At 38.4% G+C, this 18,719-nt stretch overlaps 1 pseudogene; it reads left to right on the top strand.

Annotated features, from left to right (window-relative positions):
* Nucleotides 1–2,370: 2,370 nt before the first annotated feature.
* On the top strand, nucleotides 2,371–3,748 carry LOC121493532 (annotated as a pseudogene).
* The last annotated feature ends 14,971 nt before the right edge of the window (nucleotides 3,749–18,719 follow it).

Raw genomic sequence — 18,719 nt, 5'->3', positions numbered from 1 at the left:
TCCTTTGGAGGCTGACATAAATAGACATAAGTGGGATAATAGAGTAGTCCAGGGAGATATGATACAGATGCTGCTGATAACCTATATTAATATGTAGGGGAAATGGATTTCTAGGGCTTCCTAACAATGAGAATAAAAAGTTAGAAGTAAAATGGTCCTAATCTAATGTTCTTCTCTTAGATTCTCTCTCTTAGCTTCTGTTAGGGAAGGAGCAGTTTTATTATAAGCCTATGTGCCCCATTTCAAACCCCTACCAATGGACTCAAGGAATTTGCTGTAGTTACCACACCACACTGTACCTGTTCTCTCTCCTCCCCTCCATGACTTGATTATCTAACCAAACTAATGACTTAAATAAAGAGAATTTTGAGAGAGTTGGAAAACAATGTCATGGCAGGCTAGTGAGGGTAAAAGTTCAGACCAGATAGAGCAGTCTTGTGTATCCTGCAATCCACTGTGACTATGCACTTAACTTAGTGGTAGGATGAGTCCCAACTTATCCTTCTCTATAAAGTCTCTGATATCACTTACATTTTTGTCAAGACACATAAATTCCACTCTACTTATTATTTCCCTAAAATAACCATAAGAATGCAATTCTGGTGTATATCTTGCCCTTTAAAATATATGTATATTTAAGTGTGTTATTAATTACAGCTGATGCAATAATTAAATTTTTCAGCTAAAAATCTCCAATATAAATGACATTATGCTCTATTCTATTGATAGTAATAATACACTTTGAAGATATAAAAAGCTGACAAGCAATCAACCTATAATCTCCAAAAAGAGAATTCCCCTACTTATGAATGAAAAGTTATCTAGTCAGTTATTTACTTAGTCTTATTCAAGATCAATAAGTTGATAAAAAAAAATCCTAACATACTCAGTTTGAGCTAAATTCTCTAAATGTGCTCACATTCCACTGATTAACTTCTTAAAGGTAAATTGTTAATATAGGCCTGACCAGATAGGCAAAAATGTAACTTGTGCTCCAAAACATGATTTGGGGTCATCTTATCCTTATTCCATGCTTCAAATATCACCTATATTCTGATCCTGATTCACCTATTCTCCCAACTACCAATCATAACAGGAGGTTAAGCAAAAGTGTTGATCTCTTCTCTGAATGCATATATTCATCTACTAAGAAGAAAATGACATGGGGGCATGTATCAGTCAGGTTACTCATAGACACAAAATAGTACCCCAAAATGAGTATCAAAAAGAGCTTAAGACAGATAATTTGGGATGCCTGGGTGGCTCAGCGGTTGAGCCCCTCCCTTTGGCCCAAGACATGATACTGGAGTCCCGGAATTGAGTCCCACATCGGGCTCCCTGCATGGAGCCTGCTTCTCTCTGCCTGTGTCTCTCATGAGTAAATAAATAAAGTATTTTTTTAAAAAGACACAGACAATTTACACTGGTGTGGTCAGTGTTAGGAGGAATCCAATAAGAAATAAGGAGCCACCCTGCGTCTAGGAACAGTAGAAGCAACTACTATCCCTAGGTGTGTAAGGGCAAGAATAAGGAGCAGTTCCGAGAGCGTACTCACTAAGCTTTATTCATACTTGTTAAGCCTAGTAGGAGCTGTGATTCTCTGTAGAGAAATTCAACCACTGCCCATACATGGCTCAGCAGGGGGGTTTCCATAGGAATAAACAGCGCAATTTTACCTTCCTCCCACCTTCTATTATGAGGCCTTCCATTGTTTAAACACAACTACTGAGAGCCAGAGGGGTGGGGATGGGGGCTTATTTTTGTAGTCCATAAAACCACCCTCCTGGGGCATACCTCAGGATGAAGGGTGGAAAGTGCATCCAGAGAGACAAATGGAGAATATCCAGCATAGGAGCCAACACAATGAGCCAGAAATAGCAGGCATAGAAAACAAAGATCTTAAAACTAGCAAAGGAGAATAGAGACCTCTTAGAGGGAGGCCTCTAAGGAAAAGGGGATGGGGAGAGAATTCAATACAATCTATGGTATGGATGAGGGCTTGAAAAACTCAAGGCTGCATGTATTTCTGCTTAATTATGCAAGTAAATAAAGAGATAAAACAACACAAGAGAAAAAGAAACAAAAAAAGCTATAGGAGAAAGGCAGCTTAAATTTGAAGTTAACAAAAATACAGCATGAGTTTGAGTAAACGACAAAAAAATTCTACTGGGATTATTGTTTTTTGGATGACACCAAATCCTCACTGTAAACTTACAGTGCATTATTTGGCTCACTAAGCAATTTTTTAACAGCTTGGAATATCATAAATGCTATTTGTTGGCCTCCAACGTTAAGAATTTATCTCTATGTGGCAACGGCCTGCCGCCAGAACACAGGTGTCATGAAAACCACCGCTAAACCTAAACCAAAATGGGAAAGGAAAAGCCTCACATCAACATCGTCATGGTTGAATACGTAGATTCGGACAAGTCTACCACTACTGGCCATCTGATCTACAAATGTGGTGGGATCAAAAAAGAACTATCAAAAGATTTGAGAAGGAGGCTGCTGAGATGGGAAAAGGCTCCTTCAAGTATGCCTGGGTCTTGGATGAACTGAAAGCTGAACGTGAACGTGGTATCACCATTGATATCTCCCTGTGGAAATTCGAGACCAGCAAGTATTATGTGACCATCATTGATGCCCCAGGACACAGAGATTTTATCAAAAACATGATTACAGGCACATCTCAGGCTGACTGTGCTGTCCTGATTGTTGCTGCTGGTGTTGGTGAATCTGAAGCAGGTATCTCCAAGAATGGGCAGACCCATGAGCATGCCCTTCTGGCTTACACACTGTAAAACAATGAATTGTTGGTGCTAACAAAATGGATTCCATTGAACCAAGCTACAGCCAGATAAGATATGAGGAAATCGTTAAGGAAGTCAGCACCTACATTAAGCAAATTGGCTACAACCCCAACACAGTAGCATTTGTGCCAATTTCTGGTTGGAATGGTGACAACATGCTGGAGGCAAGTGCTAACATGCCTTGGTTCAAGGGATGGAAAGTCACCCGTAAATATGGGAACGCCAGTGGAACCACACTGCTTGGAGCTCTGGATTGCATCCTGCCACCAACTCATCCAACTGATAAGCCCTTGCATTTGCCTCTCTGGATGTCTTCAAAATTGGTGGTATTGGTACTGTCCCAGTGGGTCGAGTGGAGACTGGTGTTCTTAAACCTGGCATGGTGGTCACCTCTGCTCCGGTCAATGTTACAACTGAAGTAAAGTCTGTTGAAATGCACCATGAAGCTTTGAGTGAAGCTCTTCCTGGGGACAATATGGGCTTCAATGTCTAGAACGTATCTGTCAAAGATGTTTGTCGTGGCAAGGTGGCTGGTGACAGCAAAAATGACCCACCAATGGAAGTGGCTGGCTTCATGGCTCAGGTGATTATCCTGAACCATCCAGGCCAAATCAGTGCTGATATGCACCTGTGCTGGGTTGTCACACACCTCACATTGCTTGCAAGTTTGCTGAACTGAAGGAGAAGATAGATCGTTATTCTGGAAAAAAGCTGGAAGATGGTCCCAAGTTCTTGAAATCTGGGGATGCTGCCATTGTTAATATGGTTCCTGGCAAACCTATGTGTGTTGAGAGCTTCTCTGACTGTCCTCCTCTGGGCCGTTTTGCTGTTCGTGACATGAGACAGTTGCTGTGGGTGTCATCAAAGCAGTGGACAAGAAGGCAGCTGGAGCTGGCAAAGTCACCAAGTCTGCCCAGAAAGCTCAGAAGGCTAAATGAATATTATCCCCAATACCTGCCACCCCAGTCTTAATCAGTGGTGGAAGCACAGTCTCAGAACTGTTTGTGTCAATTGGCCATTTAATAGTAAAAGCCTGGTTAATGATAACAATGCTTTGTAAAACCTTCAGAAGGAAAGGAGAATGTTTGGTGGACCATTTGTGTGTGTGTGTTGTGTGGCAGTTTTAAGTTATTAGTTTTTAAAATCAGTACTTTTTCATGGAAACAACTTGACCAAAAATCTGTCACAGAATTTTGAGACCCATTAAAACAAAAGTTTAATGAGTAACCTGTGTCTTCTTTTGGTCAACACTGTAACCTTGTATAGTATTCAGGTAAAAGATCTGAGTTGCACAGAACCTATTTCTGGTGTTTAAAAATACTGAAACTGAAATTTGGGTTAACTGTTTTCCTGGGTGGAAACTTCAGGTTTTCCACCTTGTTTAAGGGAAAGAAACTATTTAAAGACATAGTAAAAACAATGTTATGGGAAAGGGGGGGAGGGGGTCTGTTGGTGCAATACAATTTCTCTTAGAACAGATAAGCAGAGTAACACCATAAGATAGTTTATAAAACAGGTTAAATTCTGTAATATCAAATCCAGTGTATTGTATATAAAATTTGTATTCTATCACTAGGGAGTAAACTTGTTGATACAAAAAAAAAAGAATTTATCTCTGTGATTCATTCTAGTTTGTAGATTAGAATGTAAATTTTATCAAATTTAAAGGGGGGGGCAAAGGAGGGAGTGAGAGAGAATCTTAAGAGATCTGAAGATCTCTAATATCTCATTATCCTAATAGCCTCTGAGATCATGACCTAAGCTGAAATCAAGAGTCAGACACTTAACCAACTGGGGCACCCAGAAAGCTCAGTCGGAGTAAGACTCTTCATCTTGGGGCTGTGAGTTCAAGCCCCATGGGTACAGAGATTACTATAAATAAATAAATAAATAAATAAATAAATAAATAAATACAAACTTTTTAAAAGTTAAAATTAGGGCACCTGGGTGTCTCAGTGGTTGAGTGTCTGCCTTTGGCTCAGATTGTAATCTCAGGGTCCTGGGATCAAGTACTGCATCAGACTCCTACTGCATCAGAAGGAGTCTGCTTCTCCCTCTACCTGTGTCTCTACCTTTCTCTGTGTGTCATAAATAAATAAATAAATAAATAAATAAATAAATAAATAAGTTAAAACCCTTAAAAATTAAAAATAAAAACAATTAAGAAAATAGAAGCAGAGCTGATACATATAGGGAGACAAAAATGGTGCAAAAATGTGGAGCAAAGGAGGAAAGTGATAATGTTCGCACCTTACAAAGTTATTGACAAAAAATATTTATATGTTTTCTTTAGGTGCTAGAATAAGAAATAGGGATTAAGTATGTAACTTGAAGTTACGGGGTGACCAGTGGAGGAATTTAGAGAGATATTAGTTTCAAGGGGAGAAGGAAGGGATGAGAGAAGGGAGAAAGGAATAGAAGTGATGCGGATAGTACAAAAATATACTAAGTCATCACTTATCTTAGAACAGCCAAAAAGAAATCAGAAAAATTAAAATGAAAAATAATTTAAAATAGTAAAAGCAGGAGCATTTGGCTGGCTCAGCTGGAGGAGCATTAGACTCTTGATCTTGGGGTCATGAGTTCAAGTGCCACACTAGTTGTGGAGATTACTTAAAAATAAAATCTTATTTAAAAAAAAATTTAGGGCAGCCCCGGTGGCACACCGGTTTAGCGCCGCCTGCAGCCCAGGGCGTGATCCTGGAGTCCTGGGATCGAGTTCCGCATCAGGCTCTCTGCATGGAGCCTGCTTCTTCCTCTGCCTGTGTCTCTGCCTCTCTCTCTGTGTCTCTATGAATAAATAAAAATCTTTAAAAAAATTTTTAAATGATAAAAACAAAAAAATAATAAGAAGTATTGCCTCCAGAGAATGGCATTAGATCTGTGGAGGCGTAGAAAAAATGATTATATCAGCCAGACTCCAATCAGAAGAAACACCCCAGTAATTTGAAGCTGGGAAGTTAAAAGTGCTACTAACTATAACATAGGGTTGAAGTAACAAAAGATTGACCAGTAGGAACTAAAGAGAAGTCTGAAGAATACAGGCCTAACAGAGAAAAAGGGCAGCAGCTGCTATGGCTAGGACTGAGCTAGAATACTTAGGGGAAGTGCAAGCCACAGAGCTGAGATCCAGACCTGGCACGAGAGGGCACAGCTGTTCTCACTGGACCACAGAGGAGTCACTGCAGTGCCATGCCACGGAATTTTCTGGAAATCCATCATCTGGAGCTGGCTGGAAATCCACCCTCTGGGATGCCAGAAAAGCCATTCATAGGAAAGTCATTTACAGAGAGACGTCAAATCTAGCAACTTGCTGCAAAGCTGCCAGAAGAGACATCCTAGGAAGCTGTGGGCCACTGCCTGTTGGAGACCCTGTGCCCTCTGCCAGAGCCCAGAGCTGGGGAAGGCTGCATCTGCTTTTAGCTCTGGCCCTGACAGGAGCCATCCGTTCTGCGGGAGCGGATTGAAGGAACACACAGGAATCAGTAAGAGAACTCTCTTCCTCTTCAGGTGCCCTTCCAGCACCCTCTAATGTGAAAGCTTAATGTTGTCCTTGCTGCAAAGGGGAAAATGCTCAGAGGATCCAGGTCTATTAAGGCAGAGCGGGCATTGAGGGCGGACTTAGAAATGAGAGGCAATAAATTGATAACTGCTACACTATAATCATGATTTTTCTTTATACAGACGATTTGATGTTTTTAACTATGTGTATGTTTTATTTTGATAAAATTTTATTTTCTAAAATCCTGTATCTGTAATGCAATTTCTTGATTCTCAGGCCTGCCTATAGAGTACTTGCTTTTAGATGTCCCATAATATGTAGATTCATATATGAGCCATCCTCTTCCACCGCTCCCCTCCAGAAATCCTGTTCCTGCTTCTCCTCCTGTCTCCCTTAATCTCACCTGGGAGCCCTAAGTCAGAAAAACAGGAGTTAATTTAGACACCCCCTACTGAGTCACACTGTCCCTCATACACAAATACACTCACTCCCTATATTCAGTTTGTCACTAAGTAAAAGCATTCAATGTTCCTTATCTTTCTAAATTGTTCCCCTTTGCTTTACTACTACCTTACTTCAGGTCCTCATTATCCTAATAGCCTCTTAATGGTCTCTCATCACTCCCCAACGCAGCAATCCATATTTCACACTGCGACCCACCAGAGCAGGGACTTTACTAAATTTAAATCTTATACTATCTCTCAATGGTCCCTGAAATTCACCAATCACACTCTCTTCCTCGCAGAATGAAATCCAAATCCCTGAGCTTGGAACACAAAGCCCTCCAGAATCTGGCTACTTGTCCAGCCTCACTCTCAACATAGCCTTATGCTCCAATCACAGCAAATTTCAGGCATTTCTCCAACAGAACAAGCTGCTATACATAAGAAATCAGATATAATGCAATCAATTAATTATAAAACCTACTTTGTATTGTGTAAACTACTATTGGTTATAGGTCAGTCTCTACTGGGAATTAATAGCTCACCAGTAGAGGGAGAAAAAAAAAAAAACTCATGCAGACAAAACACATTAACACTAGTTTGATCACATGTCCAGATGCTCTGCCAACATTTTCCTTTGGACCTGTAATCCTGGGCTCTCTTCATTACCTTTGGCACCTGTGATAAATGGGAGTCCTGATACATCAGGACTCAGCAGAGGCTGCATGGACCAGAGGGTAAAGGAGAAAATGTTTAGTTTTGATTTTTCTCATTTTGCTTTTTTTGTTGCTGTTTGTAATACAAAAAATAAAAAAGCAAGCCTATAACAACAGAAATATCTTTATCATTGAAATTTCTGCAGAAGAGGGGATCCCTGGGTGGCTCAGGGCTTGAGTACCTGTCTTTAGCTCAGGTTGTGATGGGGTCCCACATCGGGCTCCCTGCATGGAGCCTGCTTCTCCCTCTGCCTGTGTCTCTGCCTCTCTCTCTCTCTCTCTCTCCTCTCTCTCCCGTGTGTATCTTTCATGAATATATAATAAAATAAAATATTTTTTTTAAAAAAAAGAAAAAAATTCTGCAGAAGAAAACAAACTTCCACTAAAATCTAGGATCTTCCCTGTCTCTCCATTGAAGTGTACAATGTGTTATAATGTGACTTTTTAATAATAGGAAGTTTCTTAGGAAGGCAGCCAGACTGTTTCCTCTGTCAGGCCAATGTCTGCTGGTCCTCCTTGGTTTAACAAAACGTATCATCACCTTGGGAAAGATATTTCTGGTTCTTTCATGATGCCATGATGATGGCATGCCATGGCACTCTAGTCATATTTCTCCCATTGAACTTAGCACTCTATGTTCCAATTGTTTATTCAATGCTCTTTCTCTCCTGCCTGTTTAAAGTGGGAACTTGAGAGCAGAAGCCTTCTTTCATTGTGTATCAATGTGGCCTTAAGTGGTGCTTTATGCATAATATGTTCATAAAACATATTTGTTATAAAGAAGTGACTAAGGGATGCCTGGGTGGCTCAGCGGTTGAGCGTCTGCCTTCGACTCATCAGACTCCCTGCAAGGAGCTTGCTTCTCCCTCTGCCTGTGTCTCTGCCTCTCTCTCTCTCTGTGTCTTTCATGAATAAATAAATAAAATTTTTTAAAAAAAGAAGTGATTGTAGGATGGCTATTAACTGATTGTACAATCGCTATTCTTACCTATTTGCAAATTGTAAATGGTTTGGGATCCCCTTTTGAAAATTTTCTCAAGGGCTTCAAATTTCTAAGCTAGAAATTTCTCTAAGCTTCAAATTTTCTCACAGCATTTGCTACTGTAACTCACATGCAAACTGGGACACCATATTGTGGAAAATTCCATTTATTTCCCATCCATGGAGCTGGACTATACTTAAACCATTATCCATCCTACCTAATAAAAAGGATTAGCTGGCATTGTCCCCTAATATCTGATTCTCTTGCCAAACTGGAAGACATTTAGAAATCAATAACTCACAAAACATGCTAATAGCTTCAAATAAGCTTTTTTAGAACTGTACCATTAGTGAAAGTCCTTGGATGACATATACTCTAACCAGCCTCTCCCACACACATCAAACATTAAATCACCAACAGTGTATATTTATTTATTCATTTGTGTACTCATGATTCATACTCCAACTTCCTTAAAATAATGTTGTAAGAGTGATTAGCTAGGAACATCACTAATACCTATATTTTGGGGATCTTATGATTCATGGGCATGCTAATAGTAGCTTGGGTCTAAATTAGTAGCTTAGTTTTACATGTGCTTTCCCTGGGCTTGTATCAGCAATTTTTCCAGATCAGTTTATAGATCAACAATATTGTGATATCACATAGCTGTGTGCAGAAAGTATGGAGTGATGCCATGTGAGTTTGTGTGTACAGAAAAAGAAGAGAAAAAAAAAGAAGAGAATTCATTTAATGCTGTCCTATATGAACAAATGATTAGGAAGAGAATTCAAGAACAAAACATTATAGAGACAGTAATTTTACTTTTTGAAAATCAATAGCTCTAGCAAACTGCACGTTTAAAATGAATGCATTATCTTGTATATAAATTATGCCACGATAACTTGAAAAAATCCATATCTGTGGTGACTGAAAGTAGATTAGCAGGTTCATTGGGCTAGGGAGGTAAGGATGTTACACAGGGGCATGCTCTTTATCTTGACTGTGGCTGGTGATTATTCAGGTGCATATATTGCCAAATCTTACCAATGTAACAAAGGGTTTATTTAATTTTATGTAAATCATAACTCAATAAAGTTGAGTAAAAAAAATCAATGGCTAAGCAAAGCAAAATTCTTTTCTTATTCAAGCCACGCTAAGTTGCTATTTTAAAGATTTATAATAAATTAACAATAAATACCATATCTTTATGGTGACTTTGCTTTGCCTGATAGCTCACAGACAAAAATTACTCACAGAGATCTCATTAAATGCGTAACATCATAAAATTTCTTTCCCTATGAATAGAAATTATTAATTTTCAATAATGTAACATGAGTGAATTATGCATGTGTATTAAAATGTTTATAACACTACATATATATGTATATATAACAGCTTACCATCTAGTTGTGAGTCCTGTTCTAAAAGAAATGCAAATAGTAAATAAACTTGTGAATTCACAAATATAGTTCACCCTGTGTTATATTTAGGTGGAGAAATTGTCACTTCAAAATGGAAGATTTTGACAGTAACCATCATCAATTACATGCTATCTAAAGCACGCACCCTCACAGGTAATAGTGGAATTCTGTAATTGCTAGGTATGCATGGCACATTATTGGGAACACTTCTCATGCATGGCCTTCTAACACCTTTTATTTTTTGTTGTTTGTTTTTTAAAGATTTTATTTATTTGAGAGAGACAGACATAGTGACAGAGAGCACGAGTTGGGGAGGAGAGGGAGGGAGAAGCAGGCTCCCTGCTCAGTTCGATCCCAGGACCCTGAGATTATGACCTGAGCCTAAGGCAGATGCTTAACCAACTGAATCACCCAGGCGCCCCTCCTAACACCTTCTGAATAAATTCTACATTTTATAAGTTTCTCCACTGTAAGCTTTACCTTCCCAAGAGAAAATCCATAAAACCCATTCCCCCTTCCCCATCCTAGCAACCAGGATGCAAGCAGATAACCTCGGTTCCGGCAGCAGGTGCATGCATATGAGGTTTCAATTCACGGTGTGAGGGAACAGGCGAAGTGTTGAACATCTATTTTCCTGGTACAAGTGGCAGCTGAGGATCTTGCTTTAAAGGAATAGCAGCAGAAGTTGCAATAAAGTCAAGTTCTTAGTATCAACAGCAATTTGAGAGAAGTCCAGTTCCTGGCATCAGAAGGCTGGGTTGTGGTGGTAGTAACAGTAACAATTCCCACATAGGCAAGTCCTGCAGCATGCTTCTAGGTTCTGGATGTAGTTCCTGGTAATTTGACCTGATGACAAGGATTCTGTGAGCTATCTGATTTTCTCCACTAATTTTTTTGTTAGCTTACATGAGCTGGAATGGATTTTGTTTGCCCTTTGATCAGTATGCACACCTTATACAGAAGCTTGATAAGGAAGGAGTACTCTCATTGTCGGAAGCTTCCTAGGAAATTAAGACCATATGGAGAAAATTCTATTCCAATTTATTCCAAAAAGTCAATTTTAGTACAGTGGCCACAGAGTAGAAGTGATCTCACAAGCTCTTCCAAGGAGATATCTGCCCTATCCCTATGTGGGCAGTCTTGGTGTTTATTTATTAGGTTAGGTTCTCTTTATTGGTAGATTTTCCCAGTACTCCAGGGCACTCACTGAACCTCAATGCTATGTGTAATGATTATAAATTGTGTCCTTCATGACTTGCCTGCTTCTACTCTCTCTCTTTCTCTCTGTGTGATCCCATCAAGGCTCAGAATTTTAAATATTATCTATACACTGATTACTCCCCAATTTCTATCCAGTGTGAACTCTCCTCTGAAGTTCAGACTCCTATGCAATTGCCTATCTGCTATCTCCATTTGGATGCCTAATAGGTAACTAAAATTTAACCTAGCCATTTCTTAGATATGACACTAAAAGCAAAAGTGTCTAAAGAAGAAAATAAATTAGGTTATACCAAAATTTAAATTGTTCATCCTGCAAACAATACCATCATGAAAGTGAAAATCCAGTCCAAAAAAAGGAAAAAATATTTGCAAATCATTATCTGACAAAGGCTTTCTATCTGGAAGCAGTACAACTCAACAATAAAAAGTAGTACAACTCAACAATAAAAGGAACAAATAATCCAACTTAAAAATGGGCAAAAGAAGTAAAGAGACATGTCCCCAAAGATATACAAATGGGCAATAAGCACATGAAAAGATGCTCAACATCATTAATACTTAGGAAAATGCAGACTTAAGCCATAATGAGATACCACTTTATACCCACCAGGATGGCTACAATGAAAAAAAGACAACAACAGAGATTGACATAGATGTAGTGGAATTGGAACCTTTATACATTGTTGATGGGAATGTGAAATGGTGTGACCACTTTCAAAAATAGTTCAGCAGTTCCTCAAAATAGACATAGAGTTACTACATAACCTAGCAATTCCAGTCTTGGTTATATTCTGAAGCGAAATGAAAATATATGTCCAAACAAAAATTTATACACGTTCATAGCAGCATTAATCATAATAGCCAAAATGTAGAAACAAATGTTCAGGGACTTCTGGGTGACTCAGCGATTAAGCATTTGCCTTCAACTCCGGGCGTGATCCTGGGGTTCTGGGATTGAGCCCCACATCGAGTTCCCTGCATGGAGCCCGCTTCTCCCTCTGTCTGTGTCTCTGCCTCTTTCTTTCACTCTCTGTGTATGTGTGTCTCTCTCTTTCTGTGTTTATTAAATAAATAAAATATTAAAAAAGAAACAAATGTTCATAAGCTGATGAATGAATAAGCTAAGTGCAGTGTATCTCTATGGTGGAATATTATTTAGCACTAAAAAGGATTAAAGTCCTGATGGATAAGATTAAGTTAAATAAAAGAAAGCACCCATAAAAGACTACATGTTGGAGCATTCCTTAACATGAAATTCCAAGACTGGAAAAATCTGTAGAAACAGAAAGTAGGTTAGTGGTTGCCTAGGGCCAGGAAAATAGATACAGGTTTCTTTTTGAAGTGATAAAATATTCTTAACTTAGATTGTGATGGTGATTGCCCGGCTCTGTGAATATACTAAAAAATCCTTGAAATGAACACTTTAAAAGTGTGAATTTTATGGTATGTGAATCATATCTTGGTATCAATGTTAAAACAAAACAAAACCTAACAGGGCTAAAACTAAACTTTGAAGTTCTTACTCCCTCAAACCCAAGTCTGTTTCTCTCTCAATTTTATCCTCTATTTTTGTCTAAGCCAAAAGCGTGGAAGTCATCCTTAATTCTTTATACATTCCCTACAACCAATCTATCTACAAATCTACTTGTCATTACCTCAAAATAGATCCCAATTCGACAACTTCACTCCTTCCCAGTTCTTATCCACGTCACCATCATTTGTGTTCCAGTGAAAATGTGTTCTAACTGGTGTTTCAGCTTCTATATTTACCTCTCTCTGTCTCCTTATTATAGCTAGCCGACTTTTTTTAAAACTGTGAATCAGCTTCTGCACAGCAAAGGAAATAATCAACAAAACCAAAAGGCAGCCTATGGAAGGGTAAAAGATATTTACAAATGACATAGCTGATAAAGGGTTAGTATCCAAAATCTATAAAGGATTTATCAAACTCAATACCCAAAAAATAAATAATCCCGTTAAGAAATAGGCAGAAAGCATAAATAGACATTTCTTCAAAGAAGACATCCAGATGGGCAACAGATACATGAAAATCATCAGGGAATCATCAGGGAAATGCAAATCAAACTACAATGAGATACCACCCTCACACCTGTCAGAATGGTTAAAATTAATAACACAAGAAACAACAGATGTTGGCAAGGATACAGAGAAAGGGGAACCCTCTTGCACTGTTGGTGGGAATGCAAACTGGTGCAGCCACTCTAGAAAACAGTATGGAGGTGCCTCATTCATAAAAAAGTCAAAAACAGAACTACCAACAATTGCACTACTAGGTATTTACCCAAAGAATACAAAAATACAGATTCGAAGCGGTGCATGCACCCTAATGTTTACAGCAGCATTATCAACAATAGCCAAATTATGGAACAGACCCATTGACTGATGAATGGATAAGGAAGAGGTGGTATATATTACTCAGCCATCAAAAAGAACGAAGTCTTGCTATTAGCAACGATGTGGATGGAGCTAGATGGTATTATGCTAAGTGAAATAAGGAAAAAAAAAGAGAGAGAGGCAAAACATAAGAGAGACTCTTAACTGTAGAGAACAAACTGAAGGTTGCTAGAGGGGAGGTGCACAGGAAGATGAACTAAATCTCCTTTCCAAAGCCCACCAGTCCCTACAGAATCCGTCTGCCTTCATCAGCAAGTTCACTACATGCCCTCTGAATTGCCCTCCTCTTCTTTATGTACAGCAGATTGGCTTCTGCCTCATGACCTTTGCGCTTAACTATTCCTTCAGATTCTCATTACTAATCCTCATCATCATTCCAGTCTCAGGCTCAAAAGCCACTCCCCCAGAGGGGCTTTCTAAAGTAGCAAGCCTCAAAGTAACTCTATGTTGTTATCCTGCTTTATTTTCTTAATAGTACTTATAATTATCTGAGATTAACTCAGTAATTTCTGTTACTTATTATGGTAAAGAAATACATAAAATTTACTATCTTAATTTTTAAGTGAATATACAGTAGTGTTAACTACATGTACATTGTTGCACAGTAGATCTCTAGAATGTTTTCATCTTGGGAAACTGAAACTCTATATTCATTGAATAACAACTTCCCTTTCCCGCTTTCCCCAGACCCTGGCAACCACCATTCTACTTCATGTTTATATGAATTTGCTTAACCTAGTTGCCTCATATAAGTGGAATCATGCAGTATTTGTCTTACTGTGATTGATTTATTTCACTTAGCATAATGTCCTCAAGGTTCTTCCATTTTATAGCATATTTTCAAATTCCCTTCTTTAAAAAAAAAGGATTTTATTTATTTATTCATTAGGGACACAGAGATAGAGGCAGAGACACAGGCAGAGGGAGAAGCAGGCTCCATGCAGGGAGCCCAGTGTGGGATTAGATCCCAGGACTCCGGGTTCACGCCCTGAGCCAAAGGCAGATGCTCAACCACTGAGCCACCCAGGCATCCCAAATTCCCTTCCTTTTTAAGGCTGAATGATATTTTGTTACGTATATATACCAAATTTTGTTTATTTCTTTATTGATCTGGTTTTTATCTGTTCCCCCACTAGATTACAATGTACAAGCTTGCAAGCTTCATGAGAGCAGAGACACTGTCTACTTGTCCACTGCTATATCCCCTGCACATAGAACAGTTAAAGGAAGGTCCATAGAGATGGCAAGACAGAAGCTGAAACTTGGAGCAAATGATTAAATAGAGGAAGCAGTAGTCCCCAAGAACAAAGAGCAAGATTGTTGACAAAGATGTCTGAATAAATATGGCCTGTTTGTGGCACAAAGAGATGTGTATGATTAAATAATAGAGATTAGTGGAAAATAATTTGATACAGGTAATTACAACTCTCCTGATCTGGAATATCAGTTTGAATTTCTAGATTTTATCCTGGAGACAATAAAACAATGAAGTTCTGCAGAGAAATGCATTAGTAAATACCATTTACTAAGCATCTGGTATATGCTATAGACTCTCGCATACATTAATTCATTTAAAACTTATAATCCTACAACAACCCTACTATTACCTTTATTTCTCTGAAGAATATTTTAGGTAAGCATTTAATTAGTAAGGACAATTCAGATGAGAGCAAAAAGAGTACAAGTCTTTATTTAACTTTAATTTTTAAGAATTTAATTTTTCAAAGAAAAATTACTAAGACGAGGTAACAAACTGAGACTGTGAACAGAGAAAGAAACAGAAGGAAAAATTATTGCAAAATTTATTACCAGGGTGTCAGTTGATTGGGAGAGGGCAAGGCTGGTTGATGGAAGAGAGGAAAATTTTGTTTTGTTTTGTTTTTAAAGATTTTATTTATTTATTCATAGAGACACAGCTAGAGAGAGAGGCAGAGACACAGGCAGAGGGAGAAGCAGGCACCATGCAGGGAGCCCAACCTGGGACTCATCCTGGGTCTCCAGGATGGCACCCTGGGCCAAAGGCAGGCGCCAAACCGCTGCGCCACCCAGGCATCCCAATAAATAAAAATTTAAAAAATAAATAAATAAATAAATAAATAAATAAATAAATAAATAAAGAGAAGAGGGGACACTTGGGTGGCTCAGTGGATTAAGTGTCTGGCTTCAGCTCAGGTCATGATCCCAGGGTCCTGGAATTAGTTGAGCCCCGCATGGGGCTCCCTGCTCCGCGAGGGTATGCTTCTTCTGCCTCTGTGCTCTATCTCAAGTAAAGAAACAAAATAAAATCTTTGAAAATAAATACAGAGAAGACAAGCCAGTTCTTATCCATCATAGACGTTTCCGGCAATCATTATTTTTGCTATACATAAAACCTAAGCTAGGTAATCATTAACTGGTCAAATGTGAATTCCTTTTCCAAATACCTTTGTGTGCTTTTATAATACAATCTTCCTATACCTAACACTTCACTTAAAAACCAACATAAAGCTTAATAAAGCTTTTCTTCTCATCATGTAACATTTTCTCACAAATGATATTCCAAAATTCTGACACTCTGATCTGATAATTGATACTTTCTTAAAGAAATGACAAGAACCAGTATGATATTGATCTGTTCAACTAAAGAATTACAGATGGTAAGAATTAATCTTACTGACTGAAATGGGAAGACCAAGCAGGAAGATTTCAGTGAAACCCATACATTTTTGGAAATCAGTAGCTATTAAGTTGTTTCTGAAGAGAACCCAGATCTTCATCAGTAGAATTACATTAAAACAAAAGTAACTGGGCAGCCCAGGTAGCTCAGCGATTTAGCGCCGCCCTGCCCAGGGCGTGATCCTGGAGGCCTGGGGGATTGAGTCCCACATCGGGCTCCCTGCAGGGAGCCTGCTTCTCCCTCTGCCTGTGTCTCTGCCTCTCTCTCTCACTCTCTCTCAAGAATAAATAAATAAATATAAACAAATAAACAAAAGTAACCTTTGAAAAGGAGTAGAAACATGAACAAAAATAATAAGTGCATATGGGAGAGGAGTTAATGTCCATTTCAGAGCAGGGGTAAGGATAAATGGAATGTGTGTGAAGTTGCATTTTAAGTTCCAAGCAGGTGTTAATTATCTACCTTTCCCATTAGACATGCACAATTAAAGTTTTTTGAATGAATGATTGCTAGCTAACTAAATAATCAGTTAAAATAAATGCTTAGTGAACCAAGGAAATGAAAATAAGAAGGTACTGCACTGCAGAATGATTTCTGTGACTCAACCAATTTTCTCTTTTCCTATGATAGGTAAGATTATGATTCCCATTCTAACTGATTTTCAGCACAGCTCTCCTGACAACATTACTTTTATGCTCATAATATGCCCTAATGCAAGTAAGTCAGAAGAGCCAAAATGCTATAATAATACTTCCCATTGATCAGATGGATGAAGTTCATTGTCTCAATTATTTAAGTCAGCATAGCAACACCTCTATTTGGAGTATTTGTCACTTGAAGATCTCAAGGTACTTTATAAAACTTTAGTGGGATGTATCTCCTCTCCACTTCAAATGGTAAGAAGCAGGGCACACTTAATTTTAACGAAAATTTTCCAATGGAAAAACACCTTTGCTCTGAATTTAACACATTAGAATGCAGTTGCCCCTAGTACTTCAAGTTAGTATTAAATGAAACATTGAAGAGAATGAAAAAATTTTCTTTGGAAGATACAACAATGCATTATTTCCCCTGAAGAGTATACTTCAGAGAATAACAGAAAGAACACTTTCTAAAAAAATCTTGTGAAGCTTTGTGGCAGTTAAGGGCAAGAGCATATCTGGATTTAGATGGCAGGACCAACCCTTACTAACTGTGTGATTTGGATTAAGTTACTTAACTTTGTAGGTCTCACTTTCCTTTTCTATACAATGAAGATGGTAGCAGTAATTCCTTCATAAGGTCAACATAAGGATTAAAGTGTGTAAACCGAGTAACACAGTGTCTGGCACATGGTAAGCATTCAATATGCTGTACATGTCAGCAGCAGCTCTAAGCACCTCTAACCAGTGCTATTTAACTTTATGTGTCAGCTTCAAGGATATTTTTGGATAAAATTATCATTTAAGTCAGTGAACTGTGAGTAAACAGATTGCCCTCAATTGGCTTCATCTAATCTAAATAGAACAAAAAGACCCACTGCTCCAAGCAAGAAGGAATTCTCCAGCAGATTGCTTTTGGACTTGATCTGCACAGTCAGGTCTCCTGGGTCTTTATCCTGCAAGCCTTTGGACAAGAACTGGGACTTTCATGAGTCTCTGTCTATTGGCCCATACTGCAGATTTGGACTTACCAGCTTCCATAATCATGTGAGCAAATCTTCATAATAAATATCTTTCTGTGTATAGACACATTTTATTGTTTCTGTATCTCTGGAGAACATTGACTAATATAATTAAACAAGCTTGAGAATCTAAATTATAAAATAGGTTCGATGGTAAAAAAAAAAATCATCACTTAGAATATAAGATCCTTGAAGGTAAGGATCAGCATTCAAATATTGACCATGCAACAAATATCCAGTAAATACTCAAAGAGTAAATTAACCAATCAGTGAATTTTATCACAACCATGTAAATACTGTGCCATTTTTTTAACTGTGTGCGAACTGATAGCATACATTCGGCAGAACCTTAGGATTATCATGTTAAAAAGGTGTCGATAAAGATGTGGTCAAATCACCAGCGATGCCAGATGGCTGATAGAGAATATGAACTGCCACAAATGACATCCTAGGGAACAAAATGTCCCAAAGGAAATAGAAAACTAGGGAATGGATGTATCACATCTGCCGTTGTCATGGATACTGTTCATCTTATCTGTGTCAACTTGGAAACTGAAAGCACTACAGAATAGAGGGCTAGCTATCTAATTGAGGCCTCATCTGTTACTAGCAAAGTCCAACAGAGGCATCCTTAATGTTTAATGAGTACTCCAAGTATAGTTGGGCTCTTGCAAATTCTGCAAAATTTACAGTTTCTATTCTTTTGTCCAGTTGTTCTCTACTCTGAGGGCTCGTTAGAATTGTTTGGAGAACGTTAAAAAATATCCTGGATAGCATTCCCATCTCCAGATATTCTGAGTTGGTGGTAAAGGGTAGTTTTAAAAGATCCCCAGGAGATACTAATATTATGCATCTAGGGTTAAGAACTGTGGATCTGGGCTCCCACGGTC

This window comes from Vulpes lagopus, chromosome 6 (assembly GCF_018345385.1).
Source record: "Vulpes lagopus strain Blue_001 chromosome 6, ASM1834538v1, whole genome shotgun sequence".
NCBI lineage: Eukaryota > Metazoa > Chordata > Mammalia > Carnivora > Canidae > Vulpes > Vulpes lagopus.
Note: the sequence above shows the minus strand (reverse complement) of the source record. Positions and strands in the feature narration are given on the sequence as shown.